This window comes from Oncorhynchus kisutch, linkage group LG5, assembly GCF_002021735.2.
Source record: "Oncorhynchus kisutch isolate 150728-3 linkage group LG5, Okis_V2, whole genome shotgun sequence".
Taxonomy (NCBI): domain Eukaryota; kingdom Metazoa; phylum Chordata; class Actinopteri; order Salmoniformes; family Salmonidae; genus Oncorhynchus; species Oncorhynchus kisutch.
In genome coordinates, this window is record NC_034178.2 from 47,679,377 (window position 1) to 47,690,695 (window position 11,319).

Below are 11,319 nucleotides of genomic sequence, written 5' to 3' on the forward strand. Positions count from 1 at the left end.
TGTGTGTGTGTGTGTGTGTGTGTGTGTGTGTGTGTGTGTGCGTGTATAATTGCTCGTGTATGGCCTGCAGATGAATGTCATTGCAATGTGCATCTCTGTCCCACTTGTCCGGAGTGTATCGATGTGACTGGTGATGAGTTTAGTCTGTATGCTGGTGTCCACCCCTCACTGATAGGGTACTTGTGTGAGTGGTTGATTGTTATAGCGGTGTAATATTGATTTATTATGTTGTATTACTGTCTACTAATGTCAGTGACACGTGTTGTGCACAGTGGGCATATGCAGAGGGTGGTAGTTTGTATGTGTCAGTGTTGTTCTGTCTATAGGTGAGTCTACCTGCTTAGATACTCACCTGCTGAGGTCTCAGATACATGAGATTTCAACCACACTACACAGTGTTTGTATGTGTTTATGGGTGTTTTCGAAGAATGTGTGTCTGTGTTTGTGTGTGTCAGTGAACCACTTTGTAAATATGCATGATGGTGCTTTGTGAGTGGGTGCAGGGATGTGTGGTGTGGTCCCATGCAGTGGTAGTGGGGTACTGCAGTGTTTCACTGGCCCTCTGTGCACAGGAAGAGGTGTGCACGTGTTTCTGCAGAGATCAGTGAGAGAAAACAGCACCCTGCCTGCAGCCCCAAAACTACGCTCCTCCCTTTCTCTCTTTCTTTCTATCCCTCCCCGGTTCTCTATCAAACATCCACTCTTTTTCTCTCTCTGCTTCCTCTCCCTCCTTGCATCCATCTGATTCTCTCTCATTCTCACACAGACTTCATGTCTCATCTGTCATCCATCCAGATCCAGCAGTCATTCTCTCCTCTTCTCCATCCATCCTTTTCTCTTTATAGTATTATGTGACACATTCAGCTGCTCATCTTCTATATTACTATTCCTTTTGTTTTCTTTATTCGTTGAGTTTCTTTTTAGTTTCCCCTTATACTTGTACACACACACACACACACACCTTACACCTTACACTCACACACACCAAACCCCATCAGCATTCAACATATCATTGCTCTGCGTCACTAAAGGTCAATATGTTCCTCTCAAAGTGGTGACTAAGTCAAGCCTCATCACTTACTTCTTTCACACATACATTCTCTCATCCCTTCCCTCCCCTGCTCTCTTTCTCTCCAACACTCTCTCCATCATCACACGCACCCTCCTTCTCCTCTCTGACTCTCTCTGCTGCAGTGTGGAAATTTCCAAGCAGAGCGCTGCAGTGTCTGGGCAAGGAACGAGGGAGGGAGGGAGAGGATGAGAGTGAGAGAGAGAGAGAGCGGGTGAAGGATGAGGCTGCTACCTGACACAGAGCATGGCTAACCTATGCTTCTCTAGTGAAGGACGTAGTCACGCAGCCAATGTCTCTGCTTCTCTAGCACAACAGTGGAAAAATACAGACACAGAGAGAAAGAGAAAGGGTACAGAAAGTCACCCTGTAGTAAACACACACACACACACACCTGCCAGACATGTCCTCAGAACTCGATAATACCTATAAATACACCATACCTATAAACAGACATAAACAGATATAGCATGTGCACACAGTGAAATGATACAATCTGAATTTACAACCAGAAATGAAAATGGTAGCCTGAACTGAGCCACTAGAACAGGGGGTTCTCAATCATGTCAATATCAAGGTCATGTATTCTAGGCTATCATTCCCATTCACATCCTTTACATTCTCTGACCCTTATAATGCTTTGATAAACCTGTGTAATTAAAGCTTTTCCCTATACAGATGTAGGATCTTAATTTGAGCCAATTTGCTACAGCAGGGAAATAATCCTGCAAGAACAGTAAATGTGAATTATTATGTGGATTATATATAATTAGACACTTTGAAGGGGTTGATAGAGTTTTTGTTAGGGCAAATTAAGTCTGCCTTTTCAAAGTGAAAATTACAAACTTTAGAAGCCTTTTTACAACTAAAATATACTACAAGTTTGCTGTGCAGGAAAATTCTCAGCAGCAAAAGAGTGATTAAATGAAGATCCTACATCTGTATTGACACACCGAGTGAAGGACTCGTCTCTAGAATTTCCTGGGAGCCAGAATAGAATGGAGAAGAATTTCTGCCCACATAACAGGGCTCTCCTCCCAACCCACAGCCCCAGCCTCAGTCCCAAGCTCAGCCCCATGCCTAGCCTTACCCTCAGCCCCAGGCTCAGACCCAGCCTTCAGATCAATAACATTACAACATAGGAGGGTGACTGGCTGGTTTTGCTGCACCCCGTAAGGACAGAGCAGTAGTTGTATAAGGACATATAAGGAAGTGTGTGTGAGGGAGAGAGCTGTGGTTCGATGGCCTGAGTCAGTAGTGGAGTAGGACACTGCAGAGGCTCCTGTGGCGCAGGACGAGTCTGACACACACTCCCTCCGCTGGATACGTCACACACTCATCATGCACACTCACGCACACACACACGCATGCGCACACACAAGCCGTTTGATGACACTCAAACTCTCATACAGTTGCCCACACACAGTTTGACATTAGAATATCATCTACAGATTTAGGATCTTAATACGATCACTCTTTTGCTGCTGAGAGTTTTCCTGCACAGCAGGAAATGCAAACTTGTAGTGTATTCAATGTTTAAAAAGGCTTCTAAAGTTTGTAATTTCCACTTAAAAAATGTCAACTCCTACAAAAAAAAAATCCATTCATTATAGTCCACATAGCAAACGGACTTATATTAAGATCATACAGTACAATCCCATATGCATTCCCTGGTCTCTTGTTAGGGTCTTGTACAAAAACGGTTGAACAACACGTGCAAACACCATTGTGTGTGTGTGTGTGTGTGGGGCGAGGGAGAAGGAGCGAGGGAGAGAGAGAAGTAGCAAGGGAGAGAGAATGAGTGTTAGAGAGAAGTGAGTGAGACAGATAGGGTAAGACAGGGGTAAACACTCGTCCTTGACCACACCTGATCGATATTGTGTACCTGTCACTATCAACACATTTCTATTTCCTGCAGCAGTCTGGGTGTGTTTGTATGTGTGTGTATGTGGGCTCTCTTTCTCCTTGACCTGGGCTAACGCACTCACGTTCCCCTCTCTCTCTCTCTGTGTATTTTTGTGTGTGTGTGACTGTCTGTCTTCCTCTGCCCACCAATGTCTGTTATGTAAGGGTGACCATTGAGTCCCCACCAGACCATAAAGGCTGAGAACTAGTCAAACACAAGGCCTATTTGAATAAACTACTCCATCTCTGCATACCCTCTATAGCTTTAGCCTGTCTGACTCTAAATGGCTGTTGGATTATGGCCAGGTTACATAACTGTGACCTCTTAGGCTTTGCCCGCCACCACCACTACCATCACAGCTTAATCCCTCAGATTAAGAGAGGGAGCAAACAAAAGGAGGACAGAGAGAAAAATAGAGATAGATGTGTAGGGAGAGGTTGTTTGGCTGCCAAGGAGTAGCAGGCATTTGGCCCAGTCACTCTCTCAGAGAACACAGACTGGCTGAGAACAAAATCAAATCAAATCAAATCAAATGTATTTATATAGCCCTTCGTACATCAGCTGATATCTCAAAGTGCTGTACAGAAACCCAGCCTAAAACCCCAAACAGCAAGCAATGCAGGTGTAGAAGCACGGTGGCTAGGAAAAACTCCCTAGAAAGGCCAATACCTAGGAAGAAACCTAGAGAGGAACCAGGCTATGTGGGGTGGCCAGTCCTCTTCTGGCTGTGCCGGGTGGAGATTATAACAGAACATGGCCAAGATGTTCAAATGTTCATAAATGACCAGCATGGTCGAATAATAATAAGGCAGAACAGTTGAAACTGGAGCAGCAGCACAGTCAGGTGGAAGTTGAAACTGGAGCAGCAGCATGGCCAGGTGGACTGGGGACAGCAAGGAGTCATCATGTCAGGTAGTCCTGGGGCATGGTCCTAGGGCTCAGGTCAGTTGAAACTGGAACAGCAGCATGGCCAGGTGGACTGGGGACAGCAAGGAGTCATCATGTCAGGTAGTCCTGGGGCATGGTCCTAGGGCTCAGGTCCTCCGAGAGAGAGAAAGAAAGAGAGAAGGAGAGAATTAGAGAACGCACACTTAGATTCACACAGGACACCGAATAGGACAGGAGAAGTACTCCAGATATAACAAACTGACCCCAGCCCCCCGACACATAAACTACTGCAGCATAAATACTGGAGGCTGGGACAGGAGGGTTCAGGAGACACTGTGGCCCCATCCGAGGACACCCCCGGACAGGGCCAAACAGGAAGGATATAACCCCACCCACTTTGCCAAAGCACAGCCCCCACACCACTAGAGGGATATCTTCAACCACCAACTTACCATCCTGAGACAAGGCTGAGTATTGCCCACAAAGATCTCCGCCACGGCACAACCCAAGGGGGGGGCGCCAACCCAGACAGGATGACCACAACAGTGAATCCACCCACTCAGGTGACGCACCCCCTACAGGGACGGCATGAGAGAGCCCCAGCAAGCCAGTGACTCAGCCCCTGTAATAGGGTTAGAGGCAGAGAATCCCAGTGGAAAGAGGGGAACCGGCCAGGCAGAGACAGCAAGGGCGGTTCGTTGCTCCAGAGCCTTTCCGTTCACCTTCCCACTCCTGGGCCAGACTACACTCAATCATATGACCCACTGAAGAGATGAGTCTTCAGTAAAGACTTAAAGGTTGAGACCGAGTTTGCGTCTCTGACGCGTCTCTGTCTCTGACAAAAGAGGACAGCAGACTGGGGGCATGCCAACCACAGAGGAGAGAGAAGGGTTTAGCTTCTTAACACATGCACACCTTTCTCAATGAGTGTTAAACTACAGAGTTTGGCTCAGACAGTGCAACTGTGCAATGCCATAACGGTGGTGATGAGTCAAGTATTCAAGTAACAAGTAGCTTTTGCAACAAAGTGAGATAAAACGCTCTGCCATCCTCCACACTGGGCCTCTCCACATCCCCATACGTACACTCTGGAGGGACCTAGACAGCACAAGAACTGGAACAGCCCTCTACAGACACAGGGGAAAGGAACTGAGGAACTATTAATGAGAATAGAAAGGAGCAACCCTGAAACGTTGAGAGTCTTGAGAGCCGGAGGAAGGAGGGAGGGAAGGAAGGAAGGAGGGAGGGAAGGAAGGAAGGAGGGGGGACTGTAACCTTCAGTTGGACTGCTAAAAGCAGCTTGAGTGTTTAATAGGAGAGAAAGAGAGGTCAATTAGAGGCAGTGCTAGATAATGAGAGGACATGCTGACTTGGAGAGGGAGAGGGAGAGAGGGAGCGGGTAAGGAGAGCACAGACTTACTGCTGAAAGAGTAAATATCATTATTTTAGTGTCTGTATGTCATCCTCTGAACATCATCAGTGACAACCTCTCCTCCTTTCCAGTTACCACTCTCCAACAACAACATCTTCTGGCCAGCCAACTTTCCCCTCCATCTCTCTCTGTATAGATGTCAAATCAAATCAAATGTATTTATTTAAAGAGGACATCAGCTGATATATCAAAGTGCTGTACAGAAACCCAGCCTAAAACCCCAAACAGCAAGCAATGCAGGTGTAGAAGCACGGTGGCTAGGAAAAAAACCCTAGAAAGGCAATAACCTAAGAAGAAACCTAGAGATGAACCAGGCTATGATGGGTGGCCAGTCCTCTTCTGGCTGTGCCGGGTGGAGATTATAACAGAACATGGCCAAGATGTTCAAATGTTCATAAATGACCAGCATGGTCAAATAATAGTAATCACAGTGAACAGGTCAGGGTTCCTTAGCTGCTGGCAGAACAGTTGAAACTGGAGCAGCAGCACGGCCAGGTGGACTGGGGACAACAAAGAGTCATCATGCCAGGTAGTCCTGAGGCATGGTCCTAGGACTCAGGTCCTCCGAGAGAGAGAAAGAAAGAGAGAATTAGAGAGAGCATACATACATTTACATAGGACACCGGATAAGACAGGAGAAATACTCCAGATATAACAGACTGATCCTAGGAGGCTGAGACAGGAGGGGTCGGGAGACACTGTGGCCCCATCCGACGATACCCCCGGACAGGGCCAAACAGGCAGGATATAACCCCACCCACTTTGCCAAAGTACAGCCCCAACACCACTAGAGGGATATCTTCAACCACCAACTTACCATCTTGAGACAAGGCCTAGTATAGCCCACAAAGATCTCTGCCACGGCACAACCCAAGGGGGAAGGGCGCCAACCCAGACAGGAAGACCACGTCAGTGACTCAACCCACTCAAGTGCCGCACCCCTCCTAGGGATGGCATGGAAGAGCACCAGTAAGCCAGTGACTCAGCCCCTGTAATAGGGTTAGAGGCAGAGAATCCCAGTGGAGAGAGGGGAACTGGCCAGGCAGACACAGCAAGGGTGGTCCGTTGCTCGAGTGCCTTTCCGTTCACCTTCACACTCCTGGGCCAGACTACACTCAATCATAGGACCTACTGAAGAGATGAGTCTTCAATAAAGACTTAAAGGTTGAGACCGAGTCTGCGTCTCTCACATGGGTAGGCAGACCATTCCATAAAAATGGAGCTCTATAGGAGAAAGCCCTGCCTCCAGCTGTTTGCTTAGAAAATCTAGGGACAATTAGGAGGCCTGCGTCTTGTGACCGTGGCATATGTGTAGGTATGTACGGCAGGACCAAATCAGAAAAGATAGGTAGGAGAAAGCCCATGTAATGCTTTGTAGGTTAGCAGTAAAACCTTAATCAGCCCTTGCTTTAACAGGAAGCCAGTGTAGGGAGGCTAACACTGGAGTAATATGATCAAATGTTTTGGTTCTAGTCAGGATTCTAGCAGCCGTATTTAGCACTAACTGAAGTTAATTTAGTGCTTTATCTGGGTAGCCGGAAAGTAGAGCATTGCAGTAGTCTAACCTAGAAGAAACAAAAGCATGGATTCATTTCTCTGCATCATTTTTGGACAGAAAATGTCTGATTTTTGCAATGTTACGTGAATGGAAAAAAGCTGTCCTTGAAACAGATTTGATATGTTCGTCAAAAGAGAGATCAGGGTCCAGAGTAACGCCGAGTCCACAGTTTTATTTGAGACAACTGTACAGCCATCAAGATTAATTGTCAGATTCAACAGAAGATCTCTTTGTTTCTTGGGACCTAGAACAAGCATCCCTGTTTTGTCCGAGTTTAAAAGTAGAATCCAATCTCTCCAAAAGAATGTGGTGATCGATGGTATCAAAAGCAGCACTAAGGTCTATGAGCACGAGGACAGATGCAGAGCCTCGGTCTGACACCATTAAAAGGTCATTTACCACCTTCCCAAGTGCAGTCTCAGTGCTATGATGGGGTCTAAAAAAAGACTGAAGCATTTCAAATACATTGTTTGTCTTCAGGAAGGCAGTGAGTAGCATTTTTGAGAGGAATGTGAGATTCGATATAGGCCAATCGTTTTTTATATTTTCTGGGTCAAGGTTTGTCTTTTTCAAGACAGGCTTTATTACTGCCAATTTTTGTGAGTTTGGTACACATCCGGTGGATAGAGAGATGTTTATTATGTTCAACATAGGAGGGCCAAGCACAGGAAGCAGCTCTTTCAGTAGTTTAGTTGGAATAGGGTCCAGTATGCAGCTTGAAGGTTTAGAGGCCATGATTATTTTCATAATTTTGTCAAGGGATATAGTACTAAAACACTTGCGTGTCACCCTTGATCCTACGTCCTGGCAGAGTTGTGCAGACTCCGGACAACTGAGCTTTGGAGGAATGCACAGATTTAAAGAGGAGCCATCCTCTCTTGGGGAATGTGGCTTTTTAGTTAGCTTTGCGACAGTATCAAAGACATTACGGATTGTTCTTATTTTCCTCAATTAAGTTGGAAAAATAGGATGATCGAGCAGCAGTGAGAGCTCTTTGATACTGCACGGTACTGTCTTTCCAAGATAGTCGGAAGACTTCCAGTTTGGTGTGGCGCCATTTCCGTTCCAATTTTCTGGAAGCTTGCTTCAGAGCTCAGGTATTTTCTGTATACCAGGAAACTAGTTTCTTATGACAAGGGACAACTTTTTAGTTTTTAGGGGTGCAACTGCATCTAGGGTATTGCGCAAGGTTAAATTGAGTTCCTCAGTTAGGTGGTTAAGAATTTGTCTGAGAATTTATAGCTCCTTGGTTGGGGTCTGAGCAGATTATTTGTTGCGATTGCAAACGTAATAAAATGGTGGTCCGATAGTCCAGGATTATGAGGAAAAACATTAAGATCCACAACATTTATTCCATGGGACAAAACTAGGTCCAGAGTATGACTGTGGCAGTGAGTAGGTCCGGAGTCATGTTGGACAAAACCCACTGAGTCGATGATGGCTCCGAAAGCCTTTTGGAGTGGGTCTGTGGACTTTTCCATGTGAATATTAAAGTCACCAAAAATGTGAATATTATCTGCTATGACTACAAGGTCCGATAGGAATTCAGGAAACTCAGTGAGGAATGCTGTATATGGCCCAGGAGGTCTGTAAACAGTAGCTATAAAAGTGATTGAGTAGGCTGCATAGATTTCATGACTAGAAGCTCAAAAGATGAAAACGTTTTAGTTTTTTTTGTAAATTGAAATTTGCTATCGTAAATGTTAGCAACACCTCCGCCTTTGCGGGATGTGCGGGGGATATGGTCACTAGTGTAACCATGTGGTGAGGCCTCATTTAACACAGTAAATTCATCAGGCTTAAGCCATGTTTCAGTCAGGCCAATCACATCAAGATTATGATCAGTGATTAGTTCAGTGACTATAACTGCCTTGGAAGTGAGGGATCTAACATTAAGTAGCCCTATTTTGAGATGTGAGGTATCACGATTTGTCAGAGCTAATGGTGGGAGGCTTCGGCATCTCATACCCCGTAACGGGAGGAGTAGAGACCAGAGAAGGCTCGGCCTCTGACTCTGACTCGCTGCTTAATGGGGAGAACCGGTTGAAAGTTTGTCGGCTGAATGAGCGACACCGATTAAATTCCTACAGCATTTCCCTCCTGAAGCCATGAGAAAGTTGTCCGGCTGCGGGGACCGTGCGAGGGGATTTTTACTAACGTTACTATCTGTACTTATTGGTGGCACAGACGCTGTTTCATCCTTTCCTACCCTGAAATTACCCTTGCCTAACGATTGCGTCTGAAACTGGGCTTGCAGCACAGCTATCCTCGCCGTAAGGTGATCGTTCTCCTGTATATTATGAGTACAGCGACTGCAATTAGAAGGCATCATGTTAATGCTACTACTTAGCTTCGGCTGTTGGAGGTCCTGGCGAACCATGTCCGGAGTGAAAAAGTTGAATGAAAAAAAGTTGAGTGAGGGAAAAACTAAAAATATAAACTAATTAAAAATAATTTAAAATTAAAAAACTTAAATTTGTCAGGTAGCAAAGTAAGGTTAGCAACAAAACGATACAGCAGCACGTTAACACGTCTGCAAGTTCTCCCCCTCTTCTCTCAACTAATAATAGTCTGGACAGCATAAATGAGTCATGGCAGTGAGATTTCTCTAATCCTCTCTTCTTTCCCCTATGCTGCTAATCTAGTTCCCTCTCAGTTCCCGCTCCCTCTATCACCCTACAGCCTATGTACAGTTGTGGTGGCACCACTAGGAAAGTGTGTGTTTGTATGTGTCTATGTCTGTTTACAGGACGAAGGTAAAGATAGGAGTGACAGCCAAATCTAAGTAAGGTCTCCTGACACAGTATCGAATAGAGATGAAGAGGGATCAACAAGCTGTGGGCTGGATCACTGAAAAGCTCAGATCTGATGTAACTGGCTGGACACATGACTCTCTCCCCTTCTCCTCCCTCTTTCCCTCGTTCTCGTGCTCTCTAATGGCCATGCTTGGAGCTCCTGAGGCTCTGGTTGCTAGATTCCCTTAACCCTCTCTTGCATAAAATGGAAGCGAGACTCAAGTGAGACATCTCACGTTCTGTCATCACCCCCGAGATTCGTTAACACACATCGATGAACACATCACACTCAGGAATTGATACATTAACTACACACAAACAATGGTATAAACAGCTGTAGGTAAACATGCGCACATTGGATGGGTGTGGGTGTAGAGTGAGTGTGTGCAGCATGTGTCTCTGTGTCTATGTGTGTGTAGTGTGTGTATCAGAGTGTTTGTGTGATGGACATTAGTCTCCCTCTCTGGGCCGGTGTGTCAGTGGATCAGGTGGGTGACCCGGGACCCTGTGGAGTCTTGGGCAGGGCCCCAAATGACACCTTATTCCCTATGTAGTGCACTACTTTTGATCAGGGCCCAAAGGTCTCTGGTCAGCCCTGGTCAAAATGAGAGCACTATAAAGGGAATAGCGTGACATTTGGGACACAACCTCATCACGGTGAGGAGCAAACATCAGCATAACTCCTCTCACTCAGGGTCACAGTACTATGGTTCCCTCTTCCCATTTATAGTAATAGTAGATAGTGGCCTGACTGGCCCAGCCTATCATAAGAGCCAGAGGAAAGATATCTGTTTGAGCTATACTGAGCAAAAATATAAACGGAACATGTTGGTCCCATGTTTCATGAGCTGAAATAAAAGATCACAGAAATATGCACAAAAAAAGCTTATTTCTCTCAAAATGTGAGCACAAATTTGTTTACATCCCTATTAGTGAATATTTCTCCTTTACCATTATAATCCATCCACCTGACAGGTGTAGCATATCAAGAAGCTGATTAAGCAGCATGATTCAACAGGTGCACCTTGTGCCAGAAACAATAAAACACCACTCTAAAATGTGCAATTTTGTCACACAACACAATGTCACTGATGTCTCAAGTTTTGAGGGAGGGTGCAATTGGCATGCTGCCTGCAGGAATGTCCACCAGAGCTGTTGCCAGAGGATTTAATGTACATTTCTCTACCCTAAGCCACCTCCAACGTCGTTTTAGCGAATTTGGCAGTATGTCTAACCGGCCTCACAACCTCAGACCACATGTAACCACGCCAGCCCAGGACCTCCACATCTGGATTCTTAACCTGCGGGATGTTCTGAGATGAGCCACCCGGACAGCAGATGAAACTGTGGGTGTCTGCACAACCGAAAAAGGGTCTTTACCTGACTGAAGTTTGGCATCATAACCGACTTCACTGGGAAAATGCTCACCTTCAATGGCCACTGGCATGCTGGAGAAGTGTGCTCTTCACTGTTTGAACTGTACTGGGGAGATGGCAGACAGCATGTATTCCGTCATGTGGGTCAGCTGTTTTCTGATGTCAACGTTGTGAAAAGAGTGCCCCATGGTGGCGGTGGGGTTATGGTAGGGGCAGGCATAAGCTACGGACAACAAACACAATTGCATTTTAAGGATGGCAATTTGAATGTACAGAGATACCGTGGCGAGATTGC